General features: G+C 41.4%; 1 pseudogene; it reads right to left on the bottom strand.

Annotated features, from left to right (window-relative positions):
• Positions 1-1,538: 1,538 nt before the first annotated feature.
• Positions 1,539-13,350, bottom strand: LOC141194461 (uncharacterized; annotated as a pseudogene).
• Between the last annotated feature and the right edge of the window lie 1,319 nt (positions 13,351-14,669).

Genomic DNA, 14,669 nt, shown 5'->3' on the forward strand with positions numbered 1-14,669 from the left:
TGGGGCTCATTATACTGTATACTGGTCGGCCCACGACTTTGTCAAAGTTTTTCATTTTGGCCCTCTGCATGTTTTGAGCTTTCCATCCCTGATGTAAAATCAGTATGGGTAATGTACATGGAAATGGCAATAATGCAAAGCTGCTAATTGGACTTTGCTACAAGCCTCCTAATATAGCTGAACATGAAGAGGATGATATGCTGCAACAAATTCAAAAGGCAACAAAAACAAGTTATGGTCAAAAGTGTTGAAATTGTTCCAGAAAATGAAGTCATTCTCTCAGAAAATTATTGCAATTACAAGTTTTGTTATACACGTTTATTTCCTTTGCATGCATTGGAACAACACAAGAAAACAGAGAAAAAAAAGGCAACTTGAACATAATTTCACACAAAATAGTTCGGACAAAATTGTTGGCACCTTGCCAGAATTGTGGGTAAACAACTTTGTTTCAAGCATGTGAAGCTTGTTCAAACGCAATTTTGGGGAAGCACGCATCGTGCAGGTTCCCAGTCTCCCACTCAGGTAACTATGCTGGATTTTGACCGTGTGAGATACTAAGGGAAAGGATATCTATCTTTGAGATATAGCTATTTATAGCATATAGACGGTTGTTTTCATGTTGTCCCTTCACATGCGTTATAGTCTCTTTAAACATTTGACAATGGGGAGGAAGGGAGTTGTGAGACGAGATACCTGCATCCTATGTGTTACCTGCTTGTTTTTATCTATGTTTTAATGTTTTGTATGGTGATTTGGCACCGATTTGTCTCCTTAGACACTCTGCTCTATTCTTTATGTAAAAAATCTTTTTGAATAAAGTTTATACATGTTTTCTACATCATTGGCCATGTGATCGTTGTTTTCCGCTTCGGCACCCCCTAGTCAAATGCAATTTTGGCAAGTAACAGGTGTGGGCAATATGAAAATTACACCTAAAACCAGATAAAGGGAGAAGTTGATTCAATATTTGCATTGTGTGAAAATGTGTGGCACACTAAGCATGGAGAAAACAGAAAAAAGAGAAGAGAACTGTCTGAGGACTTGATATTTATCAACAATTTTGGTTCTCAACAATTTCAAGGTTATAAGTTCATCTTTAGAGATCCACATGTTCCTTTGCCCAAGGTACACAGCATAAAGAATAAATTTACAACCCATACAGTCAAATATGGTGGCGGTTCAAAGGTGGTTTGGGGTTGCTTTGCTGCCTCCGACTGTGTGCAAGGCATCATGAAATCTGAAGATTAGCAAAGGATTTTGGGTCACAATATAGTGCCTAGTGTCAGAAAGCTGGGTTTGCATCCTAGGTAGTGTTGAGCGAGTATGTTCTATTAACCCTTTCGCCGAGTATGCTCGGGCCGAGCTCCGAGTATTTACAGCTGCTCAGTGATATGTTTGAATCACTCCCATGTGCATGATTTGCAACTGTTTGACAGCTTTATTACATGTGAGGAATGTCTATTTCTTACACATTCCTCACATGTAATAAAGCTGCCAAACAGTCGCAAATCATGCACATGGGAGTGATTCAAACATAACAGAGCAGCTGTAAATACTCGGAACAAAACACACTCGCTCAACACTAGTCCTAGGTCATGGGTCTTCCAGCATGACAATGAGCCCAAACATACTTCAAGAAGCACCTAGAAAATAGATGGAAACAAAGTGCTGGAGAGTTCTGACCAGCAATGAGTCTGGATCTAAATCCCATTGAACACCTGTAGAGAGATCTTAAAATTGCTGTATGGAGAAAAATATTAAAATTTGAGAGTCCTCAGTGGTTGATACAATCTTTTGAGTTAGCCATTAGTCAATAAGCTTTCTAGACTACTCATGTCTCTTCATGAGACATAGTATAACACAAAATCTGAAGAGTCACATATTTATACACAACAGGGCACAGGAATAATGCAATAGATAAGACAAGTGATGTTAAGCAGAACTATCAGTTTCGGAAAAGGATAAGCAGTTGTGGCCGTAAAAATGTGTGGCCACAAGTAGATCTATTCTTTTTTTCTTTTTTGTGTGGCGATGAGAATTCATCCTTGTTTTAAGTTTTTGCCCTGTCTCCCCTACATACAGACCCCCAGTTGGACAATTGGTACATATAATTAAGTACATTACATTAGATTTAATGCAGCTGAAAGTACCTGGGATCTTGTAATCCTCATGTAAGTTGGGAATCTTTATCTTGTCAGTGGTCATTATAAACGGACAGGTTTACATATACAGGTGAGGATGAATTTTATAAGTTTCACCACAAAGGTGAAACTATCCTCCCAGTCAGTGTGCTTTTCCTCCCAGTACCTTTTAAGTCTAACAATGTTAGGTTTCTGGGAGATTATACTTGTTCCTTTTATTTTTGGTTCTCCTTAGCTTGCCTTCTTTGCCCTATATGAATGTGTTTTTGCTTGTCATTCAGGGTTTTCGTATTTTACTTCATACTTTCCTTTCCCCTTGTTGACAGTGTGTTGCAGCCTCCCCTCTGGTTCCTCAGGAGGTATGAGAAACTCCTCAACGACTTATTAGGGAGTTAGGTCTGTGGTGGCGTTTTTAGTTGTACAGCTAGGGCCTTTCTTGTCTGTACAGAGACTAGTTGGGTGTAGTTGCGACATTCTCCCCTGTGTGGGTTCTCCGGTGGTTATCAAGATGCGCTTTCTGTTTAAAACATTTCCCACATTTTCAACATGAAAAAGGCTTCTTCCCTGTGTGAATTCTCTGATGTTTACTAAGATGTGATTTCTGTCCAAAACATTTCCCACAATCTGCACATGAAAAAGGCTTTGCCCCTGTGTGGGTTCTCTGATGGATGATAAGAGTTGATTTCTCTGTAAAATATTTCCCACATTCTGAACATGAAAATGGCTTCTCTCCTGTGTGAGTTCTCTGATGGTTGATAAGAGTTGATTTCTCTGTAAAACATTTTCCACATTCTGAACATGGAAAAGGCTTCTCCCCTGTGTGAGTTCTCTGATGTTTGAAAAGATTTGATTTCTTTGCAAAACATTTCCCACATTCTGAACATGAAAATGGCTTCTCCCCTGTGTGAGTTCTCTGATGTATATTAAGACATGATTTTTGAACAAAACATTTCCCACAATCTGAACATGAAAATGGCTTCTCCACTGTGTGGGTTCTCTGGTGCTTAAGAAAACTAGATTTATGGTTATAACATTTTCCACATTCTGAACATGGAAAAGGCTTCTCCCCTGTGTGAGTTGTCTGATGTTTAATAAGAGTATATTTCTCTGCAAAACATTTCCCACATTCTGAACATGAAAAAGGCTTCTCAACTGTGTGAGTTTTGTGATGTTTGATAAGATTTGATTTCGCTGTAAAATATTTCCCACATTCTGAACATGGAAACGGCTTCTCTCCTGTGTGTGTTCTCTGATGGTTGATAAGAGTTGATTTCTCTGTAAAACATTTTCCACATTCTGAACATGGAAAAGGCTTCTCCCCTGTGTGAGTTCTCACATGTTTGATAAGATTTGATTTCTTTGCAAAACATTTCCCACATTCTGAACATGAAAATGGCTTCTCCCCTGTGTGTGTTCTCTGATGGTTGATAAGAGTTGATTTCTCTGTAAAACATTTCCCACATTCTGAACATGAAAATGGCTTCTCCCCTGTGTGAGTTCTCTGATGTATATTAAGATTTGATTTCTGTACAAAACTTTTCCCACAATCAGAACATGAAAAAGGATTCTCCTCTGTGTGGGTTCTCTGGTGTGCGATAAGATTTGATTTCTCTGTAAAAAATTCCCACATTCTGAACAGGAAAATGGCTTCTCTCCTGTGTGAGTTATCTGGTGCCTAACAAGACTTGATTTCTGATTAAACCATCTCCCACACTTGGAGCAAGAAAATCTATTCTTCGCTGTGTGAATTTTTTGATGTTTAAGAAAAGACTTTTTGAGAGGAAAACTATTTCTATATTCTGAATGTGAAAATGGCTTCTTTGCTTTAGGAGCAGTTTGTTTTTTAATGCTTATTTTGTGACTTTGATTTTCCTTAGTAGTCGGTAATGAATCAGAAGACAGGACGTGTTTCAAAGGATCAGATGACAGATCTTGGCTGTGAAGGGATGATGGTAAATCTGGAGTAATGGCATTCACTTCAATTGTATCCTGGGGGATCTGAAAATTATCTGATTTAAAAACTGAAGATGTCAGCTGTCCCTCTGATCTCCTGGTACAGACATCTGCCAAGAATAAAAACAATTATTATTTAATAAAGAATCCTTGAATTTTATATTTTTGAACATTTCTACTTAAATTGTCTGTAAAAAAGGCAAGTTATATAAAAAAAAAATTCACTGGACAATGACCATCTAATAGAAAACCTCATAGGATGAACCAGTGGAGCGTGGTGTTCACCTGTTTGTTTATTCTGCCTCCCAAATATGGAGTAAAAGGTACAGGCTCTGTCCAGCCACTAAGATTAGGGTGCTTGGGACCTGTAGTACCATCGAGTCTGGCAGTATGGGTGTGTGTGCTGTCCAGCTGGATTAATCTGCTCTCTGCTTCAGCCATTTGGAGAGCACCGCACCCTACTAAAGCTGGAAGCATATTGCCGGAAGCTGCCAGATACAGCCTTGTTCTCCTCTGGTTCAGTCCTCTGTGCTCAGCTCCCGGCTTGTGTATTTGTTTCCTGTTGTGACCTCGGCCCGTTTACTGACTACTGGTGTCTTCTGATTTTGTATTTTCTCTATCCTCTTGGTTCTGACCCGGCTACCTGACTATTCTTCTTTCCATCTCACTCCACCGAATAGCAGGTAACACCGTGGCCCAAGCCTAGGGGTCTCTGTGTAGGTTCAGATCCATGTAGAAGAGTTAAAGGGTGATGAGCAAAGTAATTTGTGAAATCTGTAAACAGGGTAGATAGTTATAAGCCTGTTCATGGTAGCCATCTTTTGAGCATTCCTAATAGCTAAATGGCGCTCCTTCCCTTCTCAACCTCCCATGTGCCCAGACAGTAGTGTACAACCGTATATAGGGTATTGTCAGATTCAAAAGAAGTTGGAAAATAATTTGTAAGGTCCATTTGTTTCCTATTATCCTTTGTGAAGAATTCCAAAATTATCACCACATAAAGTGACACAAGTCAAATTTGAAAAATGGGGCCTGATTAGAAACATAATACTGACTGCGGGAAGGGGTTAAAGCAGAGGATTACTGAAGTCAAAAACTGTGTCTACAGACAATAACACATCTACTGAAATGACCAAACTGAACAGTCTTCATCAGAGAAAAATGAGTAACTAGTGGTGAAACCTCTCTGGGGTAATTAGAGTATGGGGCTCGGGGGCTCTTCTCAATCTAAACTATCGCTAAGGGCCAAGGGGAGGAGTCCTGAGGAGATAATTTGCATATTCCCACTGCATTTTGGGGTAAGTGAAGAGTCTCCGCGAGCTCAAAGAACACTGGAGTTTGGCTGTTGGAGCTGAAAAGAGGACATCGGTAAACCAGGGGAGGAGTCCTGAGGAGATAATTTGCATATTCCCACTGCATTTTGGGGTAAGTGAAGAGTCTCCGCGAGCTCAAAGAACACTGGAGTTTGGCTGTTGGAGCTGAAAAGAGGACATCAGTAAAGCATTTTGAAGCTTTTTTCTTAAGCTTTTTTCACTGTTTTCAGAACATTAACAATAAGAACATGGAAGAGTCCAGGAGCCATTTGGTGAGCTGCATATCCTGCTACATGTTCACAGACTTGCCAGTGGAAAAGCCAAACTTCACATGCCAGAAATGCAAGCTTGTGTCCCTGTTGGAGGAAAAGTTGCGAAATCTAGAAGAGAGGTTAACTACCTTGAAAATCATTAAGGAAGGTGAAGAGTTCTTAGACAGAGCAGAATTATCTCTTCATGATTCAGAAAGAGAAGAAATTCGAACTGCACCTGAGGAAACAGAGGAATGGAAGCATGTGACCCACAGAAGCAGGAGGATCGAGAGGCAGTCAGCACCCATACTGCTCAGGAACCAGTACCAGGCTCTCACGCAGGAGAACCATGAAGAAATACAGCAAAATAAGACTTTGCCAGCAATGAATAACCTTGTAAGCCCTCAGAATCCTCCTGGATGGAGAAAGAAGAATGTTGTGAAGAAAAAACGGAGAGTGGTGGTCATGGGGGATTCCCTGTTAAGAGGAACAGAGGCCGCTATCTGCAGACCAGACATAACCTCAAGAGAAATGTGCTGTCTTCCAGGAGCAAAAATTAAAGATGTGTCTGACAGGATATCAAGACTCTTCAGACCTACAGATCACTACCCATTCCTGCTAATACATGTGGGGACAAATGACACCGCAAGAAAGGACCTGGAAACCATCTGCAGTGACTTTGAAGACTTAGGCAAGAAAGTGAAAGAATTGGGAGCGCAGGTGGTCTTCTCATCCATCCTCCCAGTGGATGGCCATGGAACAATGAGGTGGAATAAGATTCTACAGGTGAACAACTGGCTACGTCGATGGTGCCGTCAACAAGGATTTGGATTTCTGGATCACGGAATGAATTACCTATACGATGGACTACTTGCTAGAGATGGGGTGCACCTTACGAAAACTGGAAAACATGTATTTGGAAGTCGCCTTGCTACACTCATCAGAAGAGCTTTAAACTAGAACAATGTGGGAAGGGAAGCAAAAGGCCAGAAAAAGCCATACAGCTGACAAATACTATTGAGATCTCTGCTACTGGAAGTGGAAAGGAAGAACAAAGACAAAACAATTTATATAATAAAAATATGGGAGGAAGAGAAACCAATCACAAACTAAAATGTTTTTATACAAATGCACAAAGCATGGGCAACAAACAAGGAGAATTGGAACTACTAATGCAGGAAAAGGAATATGATGTCACTGGAATCACTGAAACTTGGTGGGACGATACACATGATTGGAATAAAAGGCTAAAAGGATACAACTTATTTGCAAGAAACAGACTTGATAAACGAGGAGGAGGTGTTGCATTGTATGTTAGAAAAGCGTATATCTGCACAGAGATTGAAGCTTCAGAGACTGGGAGTTCTGTGGAAACTGTTTGGGTAAGAATACAAGGAGAGAACAACGGAAAGGACACCATTGTAGGCATTTACTACAGGCCACCTGGGCAAGCTGAAGATATGGATGAACTCTTTATGTATCAAATGACCAAGTTCTCCAAAAAATATGACGTAGTGGTCATGGGAGATTTCAACTATCCAGACATTTGTTGGGAATCTCTCTCAAGTAAAACTAACAGGTCAAGCAAATTCTTATCCTCTCTTGCTGACAACTTTATCTTCCAAAAGGTAGGGGAGAAAACAAGGGGATCTGCTACTTTGGATCTAATCCTTATAAACAGGGAGGAAATGGTTGAGGAGGTAAAGGTGGCTGGGACCCTAGGAGGCAGCGATCATGCTATTATAGAATTTTGGATAACTAGAGGAGGAAGACATGTGAAGACTCAGACTTCAAGGTTAGATTTTAGAAAGGCAGATTTTAAGAGACTCAGAAAGAGAATAGGAGGGATCCAATGGCTGGATGTCCTTAAGGACAAAAATGTCCAGGAAGGATGGGAAATTTTTAAAAATGAGATTCTCAAAGCACAATCGTTAACAATCCCGAAAAGTAGGAAGAATGGGAAGCATTTAAGGAAACCAGGATGGATGAACACAGAACTTAAACACATGCTAAAAAGAAAGAAAGAAATGTTTATTAAATGGAAAGAGGGAGGCATATCTAAAGAAGATTATAATGCAGTCTGCAGATCCTGCAGGGCACGTATCAGGTTAGCTAAAGCTGACAATGAATTAAGGCTTGCAAGAGATGTCAAAAGCAATAAAAAAGGATTTTGGGGGTATGTCAAAAGTAAAAGAAAAGTCAAAGATGCTATAGGATTTTTACAGGATGAAAATGGAGAAATGGTAAGAGAGGATGTTGAGAAGGCCGAACTTTTTAATTCCTATTTTGCATCTGTTTTCTCTCAGAAAGAAAATGTAACATCAACTGATCTTCACTGTCCTTTTAAAGGAATAGAGGAATCCAAGTTATCTGTAAACAGAAAGATTGTGAGGGAATATTTAGCTAACATAAATGAGTTCAAGTCTCCAGGTCCAGATGAATTACACCCCAGAGTACTGAAGGAGATCGTAGAAGAAATTTTAGAACCACTCTCCATAATCTTTGAAAATTCTTGGAGAACAGGAGAAGTCCCAGAAGACTGGAGAAGAGCAAATGTTGTTCCTATCTTCAAAAAGGGGAAGAAGGTGGACCCAGGGAACTATAGGCCGGTGAGTCTGACTTCTATACCAGGAAAGATCTTTGAACAAATTATTAAACAACATGTATGTAAGTACATGGATAAGAATGAAGTGATTAACCAGAGTCAGCATTTGTAACTAACAAGTCATGTCAGACTAACTTAATTTCCTTCTATGACAGAATCACTGACTGGGTGGATCAGGGAAATGCTGTAGATATAGTATATCTTGACTTCAGCAAAGCATTTGACAAAGTATCTCACACCATCCTTATTGAAAAAATGACCAAGTATGCAATGGACCAGGCAACTGTTAGGTGGATTCATAACTGGCTTAGTGATCGGACTCAAAGGGTGGTTGTAAATGGCTTCACATCCAGCTGGATGAATGTCTCAAGTGGGGTACCACAGGGCTCCGTCCTGGGACCTGTATTGTTCAACATCTTTATCAATGATTTAGATGAAGGAATTGAGGGTAAACTGATTAAATTTGCTGATGACACAAAGCTAGGAGGGATAGCTAATACTAGAGAAGAGAGAGAGAGGATTCAAAAAGACCTAAATAAACTGGAGCAGTGGGCAGCAACCAACAGAATGGTTTTTAACAGGGAAAAATGCAAAGTACTACATCTGGGCAATAAAAATGAAAAAAGCATATACAGAATGGGAGGAATAGAGCTAAGCAACAGTACATGTGAAAAAGACTTAGGTATACTAATAGATCATAGACTGAACATGAGTCAACAGTGTGATGCAGCAGCAAAAAAGGCAAATACAATTCTGGGATGTATTAACAGAAGCATACAGTCTAGATCACGTGAAGTCATTATCGGTCTTTACTCCTCTTTGGTCAGACCTCATCTGGAATACTGTGTACAGTTTTGGGCACCACATTTTAAAAAAGACATAGACAAACTGGAGCAAGTTCAGAGAAGAGCGACCAGAATGGTGACTGGTCTGCAAACCATGTCCTATGAGGAACGGTTGCAGGATTTGGGAATGTTTAGCTTGCAAAAAAGAAGACTGAGAGGAGACTTAATAGCTGTCTACAAATATGTCAAGGGCTGTCACATTGTAGAAGGATCATCTTTATTCTCATTTGCACAAGGAAAGACTAGAAGCAATGGGATGAAACTAAATGGGAGGAGACACAGATTAGATATTAGAAAAAACTTTTTGACAGTTAGGGTGATTAATGAGTGGAACAGGCTGCCACGAGAGGTGGTGAGTTCACCTTCAATGGACGTCTTCAAACAGAGGCTGGACAGACATCTGTCTGAGATGATCTAGTGAATCCTGCTTTGAGCAGGGGGTTGGACCAGATGACCCAGGAGGTCCCTTCCAACTCTACCATTCTATGATTCTATGATTTTCTGGCAGATGAGTGTCAAGAAGAAATATTAGACATTCAAAGAGAACATTTTTATAATACTGAAGAGCTGAGGTGTTTTAAATTTAGATCTCAGGCATTTGGAAGAGGTAATGGAGATCTTTTTGAAAGACGACCAGGGAGTTACAGACTCACATAAGTGAGGCCGGCCGATCCCACCAGAATGAAACTATCATAGAGAGTGAAAAAAATAAAAATATGTAAAAAAAATAAAGAATATATAAACATGTAACATCCCCAACAACCACGGGGAGAAATCCAACACTAAACTGGAGTTGCACTCATTTATGGTGGACCATTTGGCGCGAACAAGCCGGAACCCCGAAAACTAACCCGAATTTGAAATGCCGAACAAATTCGCTCAATACTATTTATGATGTGGAGTGGATCCATGAAACCAGGGCTGGAGCCATGCCAACACATCTCCTGCAGGCATGAATAAATGTATATTACAGCCATCAGCCACGCACAGCTTAGAGATATATCATGGCACAGGTGTAATGTTTTCTGTGTAGTTTATGACAATCCTGTTTGAAGTTAGTTGGTTTCAAAAGAAATTGAAAAGTCAGGATAAAGGGAAACTCTGTTCTTATTGTACAGAAATTCACACTTGGCCTCACTGGACATTTAATGTTGTCGATCATAAAAGTGAAGTTTGGCCAGAAAGACTGGACCTGGTCTTGTAGGGACCATATGAGCACATTCAGCAGCACAGAAGGGAGAGAAGGTAGATTCATCTAATAAGATATCAGGGATCTAGGAAGCCAACAGCATCATTACCCTCCGCTTTCTCTTACAGGCCCATCATATTTTTCTTCAAGTGATTTTTTAATTTGTCAGCACATTCTACGTACGCTGTCATTTGGCTTTATAGTTTACAGACCTGGGCAGGTAACGGTCAGCGTCTCCTAATCCCAGGGGGTAGGTGGATCCTTCAGGTTGTAAGTTCTATAGAAAAGGTCTTTCACAATTACACAAAGTAATTTGAATATTTTCGAACGGAGGAGAATGTTGGAGTCTAGCGGCAAAATGGTGATCACACGATTGTGATACGACTACACCACTGATAAAGCAGCCACAGACAGGGACTTCTCTGTATTCAGTGGTTACTGCTCACCTGTGTAGTCATATGTAGGAATCTCCTCTTTACACCGCTCATCACCCCTCACATATGTCTCTGTAGTATTAATATGGGTCAGATCTTCACCCTGAAACAAATATTGTAAAAGTCACTGACAGATGGAGAAGTCACATCTATGATCAGCTCTAATCCTGCCATCTCCACCATTCTCATTACACAAATATAAAACATAATAATGATGGATAAAACAGAACTGAAGACATGACATTTACAGCCGTCTACACATCATAGGGGAGATCTCATGACACCTTCTCTCTATCTACCTGAGGAACATTTGGATTTTCTTGTTTACAGTCCTGTGGAAGAAGACGACGGGGACATCTCTCTGGTGTTGTCCTCTTACTGGATAGATCTGGAGGAAACACATACAGGGACTGAATTCATTCTTTACATACAGATAATTATAGGCCGTGTGTATTTAGTCCTGTCTATTACCTGGTGATGTGAGGGGCTGGGGAACCTCCATCATGACGTCCTTGTACAGATCTTTGTGTCCTTCTAAATACTCCCACTCCTCCATGGAGAAATAGACGGCGACATCCTGACATCTTATAGGAACCTGACACATACAATGATACCGTCATCCCCCCGATCCCTTCACAGCGTTACTGTATAATGTCCCAGCATTCCCAGCAGTGTCACCTCTCCAGTCAGCAGCTCAATTATCTTGTAGGCGAGTTCTAGGATCTTCTGGTCATTGATGTCCTCATGTATTAGGGGGTGAGGTGGAGGCCCCGTGATTAATCTCTGGTTATGGAGAGTCACATTAATAAATCTCACTACAGACATTTCCAGAGTCCTCACCTCTCTAGTTCTGTCCATCTGTTATTTCCAAGAATGCTGTAATGTGACGTCATCAGAATCGCTCACCTCTCCAGTAAGCCGGAAGAGGATCTCTAGGGTGAGGTGTAATATCCCCTCCACCATCTTGTCCATCATTTTCCTGGATAAATCAGGAAAATTTTCTTATATAGATGATCTTCACTGAGAGGATCCGGTATTGTAGAGACCTGAATGAGGAAAAGATAAGCTGATGGATAAGACCATTTTTCTGCAAACGATGATGCGGAATCCAAAATGTACCACGAGTACCCTTCATCCCTTAATCTGGTGTTCAGGTCTATTGCCTGTATATTAAAATCTGTGACAGTCGAGCAGTACCTTCTCAACCATAAAAATTGTCCCTTGGATTTTCCTCTTTTTATGGGGATGGGGGTGGTGGTTATCCCACTTCAGTAGTTTATTAGTGCTTGAAGGTTTCTGGTAGATGAGTGTCCCTAGGGTCCCGTTACAATCCTTCTTGATCAGTACATGCAGGAAAGGCAACTGGTAATAATTGGTGTTGGTCTGCTCCTTTAAATAAAATGTACTTTTCAGGTTATATCCTCAGTACCCTCATTTTTCATCCCTTCTTTTGAGGCCCACACAGTCAGACTCTACTGGCCCTTCTCCCTGCGAGTGGCGGCTGTGTATCGCCCTCCGGGCCACTCCCTTCAGTTTGTGGATCACTTTGCCACTTGGCTTCCAAAATTTCTATCCTATGACATCCCCACCCTCATCATGGGAGATTTTAACATCCCAATAGGCGATTCCCTCTTCCCATCTGCCGCTCATCTTTTATCGCTAACTTCCTCCTTCGGCCTTTCACAGCTTACTAATTCTCCTACACATGAAGATGGAAATACTCTTTGACCTGATCTTCACCCGGCTCTGTTCAATACATGACTTTACTAACTCTCCTCTTCCACTCTCTGATCACAACCTTCTTTCATTCTCTGTCAAGAACTGTCACCCTGCTCAAGACACCCCCACTTTCCACACTTATAAAAATATACATGGCATTAACACCCAGAAATTTATGAAAACGTTGCAATCATCATTGGCCCCAATCTCCACCCTCTCATGCCCTGACTCTGCACTGAAGAATTATAACGAAACATTGCAATGTGCCCTGGATGAAGGCGCACCTTCTACACAGAGAACAACTCGGCACAGACGGCGACAACCTTGGAACACGCTGCAAACACGTTTTCTCCAGCGGGGCTCCAGGTGTGCCGAACGGCTGTGGACAAAATCTAATCTGGCTGAAGATTTCCTCCATTATAAATTTATGCTTAAAACCTATAACTCCGCCCTTCACCTCTCCAAACAAACCTACTTTGAGGCTATGTGCCCACGATGCAGAAATGAAGCAGAAAATTTCTGCAGCATTTATGCATCTCCCTGGCGGAAAAAACGCATGCAGATTGTGCATGCGTTTTTCCTGCAGAATACATGCGGATTCACATGCGTTAACGCATGTGTTTCCGCATGCGGACTGACAAGCACTTTCCAGGCGATAGCATCACTTGGAAAGTGCTTGACAACTAGGTCACACTGTATAAATCCATGCAAACGGTGTGACCGTAAAAATAAAAAAATAAAGCTATACTTACCTCCGATGCCGCCGTGTGTGCTGTCGCGCTCCTTCCTGGTTCCTTCCTGGCTTGCCGGCATCTCGCGAGACAGCCTGCGGTCACATGACTGCGACGTCATCTCAGGTCCTGGAAGGAGAAGCGCTGCAGGGGCCGCCGGACAGGTGAATATAAACTTTATTTTTTATTTTATTCTTTTTTTTTACAGGTACAATGGTACCCAGGTCTGGATGAGAGTCTTCTCTCCTCCAGAACTGGGTACCATCTGCACATTGAAACGCATATTATCCGCTTGTACAAATGTACAGACACGGATTCTATGCGTCTCAATGCAAGTCAATGGCATGGCTTCCGTTGCGCTTCCGCAAAATTAATGAACATGCTGTGGATTTATGAGCGCTGCAGAAACGTTGCGGAAAAATCCGCAGCATGTGCATTGACATTGCGGAATGCCATTGGGGACCATGGGGTGCGGATTACCATGCCTTTTTGATGCGTTTCCGCAGCGGAAACGCATGAAAAAAGCATTGTGTGCACGCAGCCTAACAACCTCATCATCTCATGGCCCAATAATCCTAAACACCTGTTTGACACTTTTCATTCTCTCCTTAATCAAACAGCACAGGCCCCAACCAAAAACCTCAGCACTGACGATCTGGACAATTATTTCAAAGAAAAAATTGACCATATCCGACAGGAAATTTTCTCTCAATCCCCAAATGTAATGCATGCTCCTCCCTCCCACATTGTATCTTGATCATTTTCTGACTTCGAACCAGTCACGGAAGATGAAGTGACAAGGCTCCTTACTTCCTCTCGCTCTACCACCTGTACCAGTGACCCTATTCCTTCACATCTCCTTCAGTCCCTTTCTCCAGCTGTCACCACTCACCTAACTAAAATATTCAACCTCTACCTCTCATCTTGTATTTTTCCCTCCTTTTTTAAACACTCCAGCATACATCCATTACTTAAAAAAACATCCCTCGACCAGAACTGTGCTGCTAACTACAGACCTGTTTCCAATCTTCCCTTTATATCTAAACTCCTGGAACGACTGGTCCACTCTTGTATAATACGCTATCTCTCAGATAACTCCCTTCTTGACCCTTTACAATCTGGTTTCCGCTCTTTACATTCTACTGAAACTGAACTCACTAAAGTTTCTAATGATCTACTAACAGCCAAATCTAATGGTCACTACTCCCTGCTGATTCTCCTGGATCTCTCTGCAGCATTCGACACTGTGGATCTACCTCTCTGACCGCTCCTTCACTGTGTCTTTTGCTGGCTCCTCTTCTTCTCCCCTCCCCCTTAGTGGCGGGGTTCCTCAAGGATCAGTCCTAGAAGCCCTTCTTTTCTACTTATATATCGCTCCTATTGGACAAACAATCAGCAGATTCGGTTTTTAGTACCATCTCTATGCTGATGACACCCAATTATACACCTCTTCTCCGGACATCACCCCTGCATTATTACAAAATA

Source organism: Phyllobates terribilis, unplaced genomic scaffold, assembly GCF_046119375.1.
Source record: "Phyllobates terribilis strain yellow unplaced genomic scaffold, ASM4611937v1 Scaffold_71__1_contigs__length_7168151, whole genome shotgun sequence".
Taxonomy (NCBI): domain Eukaryota; kingdom Metazoa; phylum Chordata; class Amphibia; order Anura; family Dendrobatidae; genus Phyllobates; species Phyllobates terribilis.